Below are 7,193 nucleotides of genomic sequence, written 5' to 3'. Positions count from 1 at the left end.
AAAAAGTAGCCTCAAAGACAAATACCATATGATTTCACTTACATATGAAATGTAAAAGACAAAATAAATTAATAAACAAAACAGAAACAGACTCATAGATACAAGAGTACATTTTAATGATTGCCAGATGTGAGGAGGAAGGTTGGGGAAAGGGGTGAAAAGGGGGAATGAATTAAGATGCACAAATTGGCTGACAGGTGTGACTCAGTGGTTAAGAATCAACCCATGAACCAATAGTTCACCCATTCAATTCCAGATCAAGACACATATCCAGGTTGTGGGCTCAATCCCCAGTAGGGGTGGTGCAGGAGGCACCCTATCGATGTCTCTCTCTCATCGATGTTTCTATCCCCCTCTCCCTCCCACTCTCTTTAAAATCAATCTAAAACATATAAAAATCCTCTATGGAGATGCACAAATTTCCTGTTATAAAAGTAGTCACAGGGATATAAAGTATGGCATAGGGGATATAGTCAATAATGTTGTAATAACTTTATATGGTGTCAAATGGATACTAGATTAAAGGTTGTCTATGTCATAAATTAAATAAATGTCTAATCACTATGCTGTATACTTAAAACTAATATAATATGTGAAACTATAATTGAAAAATTTAAAAAACATAAAATAGAATATTTTTTTAAAAAACAGTAGTCTCTACATGAAGAAACTTGAAATCACTCTCCTGAATCTTCCTCCCTTATACCATGACTTTAGTTCTCATTTTGCTTTGTGATTTGCTAAAGGGAAACCCAGTTTTATTTATTCAATCCTGACTAAGAACATTTTCTCTTCTTATACTGTGGAATCACCAAGTTCCCCCCACCCCCGCCCTTCCTGTTTACATGGTTTGTTTTTTTTACACCAGGCATGATTTTTTTTTTATACCACACCAAGAATAGTTGCCTCTGATTTCTATTTAAAAGCAATGAATAATCCCCAAAATAGAGACAGATTTTTTCTGATGTGCACATTTTAAGTCCAATGTTGGCTTAAAAATGACTACTTGGAGCTGTATGCTCTAGAAAGACTTCCGATTATAGTTCTTTAGCTTGCTGTTTATATTTGTGGATGTAAGCCATTACTGTAATAAAGGAAGTAGCAGAGGAAAGAATGAATAAATAAAAGGATGCAACTAATAACAATTTAAAAAATGGAATACTTACAGCCTAATAATTGTTGAAAGTGTATATTGAAAGTATTGTTATAAAATATTTATTATTCACACTAAATGGCAAAAAAGATAATTTTTAACTAATAAATGAGTTTTTATTAGTTTGCATGTTACCTAAGGGTTTTTATATATTAATAAAAAAGCCACAGTTAATTCTTTCAAAAGTTCTCTGAATTATAAATGAATGCTATAATTTTTTCTTTTTAATGTAATACTTCTTTTCATTCCCTTACTTGCCATATGTTGTTATAATATATCAAACTATCTATCTATCTAAATTGATTTTAATACAATTACTTTCATTGAAAATTCTTATAGATATAAAAGTAAGACTATTTAAGGCAATTCTTTTTCATAAAAACATGAAAAGTAAATCAATTCTAAAATAAATACAGTGATTAAAATATTTCTGTCCTTAGCTACATTTATCCTGTGAGATATTTGTGATGTATCAACAAAGTATAGAAACCAATTATGAATGTCAAATTAGAACATGTGACAACTCTACAGACTTAACACTCACAGGTATTTTTATTTTTATAAAATGACTCATATATAATCTTCAAGATAATAGCAGTATTAGAAAATAATCTTTACAAGGTGAACTGAAAGATCATCCTAATATGATCCTGTCCTCAAAGACAGAGAGAGACAGACAGACAGACAGACAGACATTGCCAGTGCAATAATTGGTAAGGACATGTTCCTACCAATATGGTATTACGTAAGTCTTTATATACTACCCACAGCAATAGCAATGATGAGCATTATCCTCTATGTCAGAGGTCATTACCCTGAAAGTTAGGACAGAAGTTCAGACCAAACTATGTATGCATTTGAGCCACCACTAGAAGAATAATTTTTGAGGACTATAAATGTAGAACTTCTTCCTCTGTCAATAACTGCCATGTAAGCCAAGTAAACCACAAGGCACATAATAGTGCTTGTTTCAACTTTCACAGACAGTTTCTAAAATTAAATTCATGTTCATATTTATGCCATGGTTTTCTTTAAAATAGACATGAAAATCACACACACACACACACACACACACAAATAGAAAGAACACAAATGACTTTACTTTTAAATTAAAAATAGAAATTGAGGCATTTGAAATGTAAGTCAATCACAATCCCATAATTTACAAATAGATTGACAACATATATTTCCCTTAGATCTTTTTTTATAGAACAAGCCTTTCCCAGTAATGTTAAATGATGCTTAGAAAGTATTAACTTGTTTTAAAAAATAGCATCTGATAACTTCCAACAGAATTGAGAAAACAGAAAAAGAAACAAGGCACATAATGCAATACTTGGTTGAGACATATCAAACCTCTTTACCCATCTTAAAGGAGAAAATTTACTTTATACAGGGACACAGGAACTTCACTGAAAGAAGCAATTGATCATTCACTGTGATGCATGGCATGGCATCAAGCAAACATCCTGGCAGGGAAATAGATCAGGAGGACAGTTTGTCTATCTTTACTTTCTATCAGAAAAATCTTACAGTTGTCGTTTTTTCCAGTGTGGCTGCTGCATTTTCAAGTAGCCATTGGTAATATGTACCCTCTTTGGTATCAGAACTTTATATGTAATAGGATAAAGAATAGAGCATTAAGGTAATATCTGGTATAAAATGAATCTTGGTTTGGCACAGAAGTAGAGGTAAGGTAATAACAATAAAATATTTCACATAGGTAGTGAAATTCCCATAATTAAAACACAAACATAAATTAGGAAAGATCTGAGAGTAAACTGGAGATTGCAATGGTTTATGTTCTTGATTTTTTTCAAATACAAAATCTAGCAATTGTGTTAGAAGATGTCCTCATCTTAAGTTAGCAGAATCAGTCAGCAGAAACAAAATAGCATCTTAAGTCAGCAGAAACAAAAGAAATTCAGCCATCAAACACTGGGTTAACAACTATAGACCTTAACACTATTCAGGCAAGAGGGAAGGAATCAACTCGTGTTAAGTGCACAGAGCGGGGCCACAGGATGTGACTGCCTGGCTACTAGCAGTCATTAAAATACAAACAAAATACTGTAGAATGCAAGGAACGAAAATTTATACTACAACCTCAAATTTATAACAGAAATCCTTACAGTTTTTCTCAAATTAAATAGAAGAAGTTTATGGAGCTATTTAGTGATATATATTGATATATATATATATATATATATATATATATATATATATATATGGCTTTAAAACTGAAGTAGAATGGAACAGAAAAGATAAAAGGGAGCAGTGAATAGAAAATACCACAGTTAAAAATGAAATGATAAATTTGATTTAAAAAAAAGATTGAAAGGGAACTTATAAAACAACTAGAGGCCCGATGCACAAAAGTCGTGCAAGAGGTTCAGTCCTCGCAGGCCCAGCTTCATCCAGAAGGAAGTCCAGCTGTTCGGTCTAATTAGCATATTATGCTTTTATTATTTAGATTATATATTTTAAATGTATAATGAAGAAAATAAAAAAGGGAAAAGTATTATTGTTTTTTAAATATAAATCCCCACCAGTGTTGTGTAAAAAAATTTAATAAGATGTGCTAAACTGTAGAGTAGAATAGAGAAGTCACAACGAAAGTGGAAAAGTTGAGAGATCTGAAGAATGGAGAATGGGTATGCAAAATTACGTTGTTCTGAAGAAATACAAAATTGGGATATCAATTATATTCAAAACAATGGTCAGAAAAATTGTCTAAACTTAAAGTATGAATACATTTAAAAGTTTATCACATTCCAAAATAAGTGAATTAAAATTCATTCATTCATAATAATAAACTCAGAGAATGCCTGGAAGAATTTATAAGATGATTCTGACTTATGTAACCATTTGTCAGGATATAGTATACAATAAATATTACCTTGTTTTACTTTATTATTTATAAATTTGAAGACAAAATATAATTCAAACCTACACAGATAATATTTTAAGCTTTAAATAAGTGTTTAGAAGACTGTGTTTTTTTTCCTGACAATGAATGGCACAAGATTCAGTATTTTTTTAAAAAAGCATGACTAAGCCCTGACCGGTTTGGCTCAGTGGATGGAGCGTCGGCCTGGGGACTGAAGGGTCCCAGGTTCGATTCCGGTCGAGGGCATGTACCTTGGTTGCGGGCACATCCCCAGGAGGGGGTGTGCAGAAGGCAGCTGATCTATGTTTCTCTCTCATCGATGTTTCAAACTCTGTATCCCTTTCCCTTCCTCTCTGTAAAAAATCAATAAAGTATATATTTAAAAAAAAGAAATAAAAAGCATGACTAAAAGAAATATACTAATTCAAGTTTTATATTTCATGTAAAGGTAACAGGTTTATATAGAGTATACTTCAAGAGAACAGATGAATTACTTTTGAAAAACATGATTTAAAGATGTAGTGCAGTCAGTAGAAATGAATCATACTTTAAAATATGAAATATAGATTTTAAAAATGAGAGTCAAGCTGCACAGCAGGGAAGATGGCATGCCACAGGCCTGGACCATGAAGCAGCAGTACAGTGAGCAGCTACCCAAGAAGGACATTCAAGTTCTTACAGTGCCACGGTTTCTTGCAAAACCTCAGTTACTAGGAAACATTAAAAATGTGGCCAAGATAGCTAACAGGGACCATTTGGTTACAGCCTATAACCATCTCTTTGAAAGTGTGTCAAGGATATTGCAAGTATAAGTAGTGTCCGAGCAGATGAAAAACGTGAAGCTTAATGAAGATAAACCCAAAGAAACCAAGTCTGAAGAGACTCTGGATGAGGGTCCACCAACATACAAAATCTGTCCTTGAAAGGGGATGGGGTTTAAACCAACTTCCCCAAAAAGGAAGATGTTGCTCACTGCTGCTATACAGAGATACTACAAGATGGCACAGTTTTTGATGCCAATATTCAAACGATTGAAAGAAGAATGCCAAGCCTTTAAGCTCTAAGGTTGGAACAGGCAGGCATCAGAGGATGGGATGAAGCGCTCATGACTCTGAGTAAAGGAGAAAAGGCTCAACTGGAGATTGAACAGAATGGGCTTATGGAGAGAGAAAGGTCAGCCTGATGCCAAAATTCCACTAAATGCAAAACTCATTTTTGAAGTGGAATTAGTGGGTATTGATTGAAATAGCAATGCTTCAGTTCTAAAGACATCAGCAATGGCCTTGAAGAAACTTATGTAACTAAAGACAGCTAGCTACTGTTGTAAGGGAAGAGTCAACTGGAAAATTCAAGGAGTTATGTTAGAACTTGTTTCTTTCTCCCCAAGCTTTTAAGAAATGTAATCCGTTATAAATTTCTGAAGTTTAAAATATTTTACTACAGCTGTGTAAAAGACGGGTCAAGGAAAACTTATTTTCCTTTTACCTCATGTTGTAAACTAAAAAGCTCAATAAAAATTTAGCCAATGTCTTTTAAAAAATAAAGTAAAATAAAAAATAATACTGAGCATTAACATCAGTTAGATATTATAGATCATAAACATAATTGTTTATGATCTATAATAAAAATATTATTAAAATAAAAAATATTAAAATAATATAACCTAAAATAACTCAGTAATTGCAAGCCAAAGAAAGAAAATAAAGTTTCTATTAAAGGTATTTCAAAATAGAAAGGAATTCTCCAAAGAGATATAGTAATATGTAATTTTTTCCTAATTTGCAAAACACAAAATCAAAATATATCGTTTTAATCCTTAATCTATCATATAAAAGTCTTAAAGAGTATGTATTTGCCATTTATTTTATAAAGGGTAATAATATTAAAAATCTTAAAAACATAGATGGAACATGAAAAAATATAAACTTATTGTGCCTCTATGTATTTCCCACTCCCAGACACCAAGGAGAGGTTACCATCACTGACCATGATACTGAGTGTGTATTTCTTAGTACTATGTGTTAGAGAAGACGGAAAACCCAACTCTAACTGATCAAAACAGAAAACTTTTTAATGCAACTGAAAAAATTAAGATACTATTCTGAAACTACTTTCAAGTGAGGTATGATTTAAGTGCCTCCAAAAAATGTTTTGATTTACTTGTTTCTATGGTCTGCCACAGCATCAGCAAAATTCAGGGCACACACAGCTCTAGGTTTTTTCTTAGTGCTCTCAAAATAGCTGTAGGGAATCCAAACTCCCTGTTGCCATATATATGGGGAAATGTATATTCAAGGTTCAGAGAAAGGGGATTTTTTTTTAAACTCTCACCTGAGGATATGTTTGTTGATTTTAAAGAGAGAGAGAAACATCTACTGCCTCCCATATGCTTCCAGGCCAGGATAAAATCCCCAATATAGGTAAGTGTCTTAACCCAGAATCGAACCCACAACCATTTGGTATACGGGACGATGCTCCCACCAACTCAGCCAACCTGTGTTTTGTTGTTTTGTTTTATTTGTTTTTTAAGTAGTAGTATCTACAAAAGTCTTGTTTTTGTAATTGACTCTTTTTAGATTAGATGCATGTATCCAAACAAATGGTGGAGAAAGAACAGAATTCACTGACTGGCATAAATTATAGAGATCATATATCACGAATGGCTGGAACAGTAGTGAGGTTTGCTGGGAGAGATATGGTTTGTGCCTTTTATTATGCATAATTATTAATAGTGTGCCCACTCACTCTGAAACATATCCAAGTTTGGATCATAAATTACACAGTCGTTTGACTTACATCATAAAAGGCTCACCCTTGGAACAAAAACCCAACCAATGCTAAAACATATGACTGGAGAGTTTATAGGACTGATAGAGTCAGCCAACCAGTATACAGTACAGTGTGCACTCAGAGTCCACTTTCTTATGAATTTAGGAATAGGTAGATATACATACACACCTTAAAAGCAAATGGCACCCCGTTAGGTATTGCCCTATAATCACTACTAAATTTTAACATTTTCAAGATTTTCTATATCAATACATTTGAGTTGATTTATCCTTTCTTAACAGCTGCACAGTGCTGCATACTCTAGTTATATTAAATTTATTGAACTCCTCACCATTGGAGGGTAGTTGTTCTCTTGTTTTA

The 7,193-nt window shown here is 32.9% G+C and overlaps 1 pseudogene; it reads left to right on the top strand.

Annotated features, from left to right (window-relative positions):
- The first annotated feature begins 4,618 nt into the window (after positions 1-4,618).
- Positions 4,619-5,287, top strand: LOC102439492 (annotated as a pseudogene).
- Positions 5,288-7,193: the final 1,906 nt, after the last annotated feature.

Source organism: Myotis lucifugus, unplaced genomic scaffold (genome assembly GCF_000147115.1).
Source record: "Myotis lucifugus unplaced genomic scaffold, Myoluc2.0 scaffold_17, whole genome shotgun sequence".
Lineage (NCBI taxonomy): Eukaryota > Metazoa > Chordata > Mammalia > Chiroptera > Vespertilionidae > Myotis > Myotis lucifugus.
This window is presented reverse-complemented; position numbering and strand designations above follow the sequence as displayed.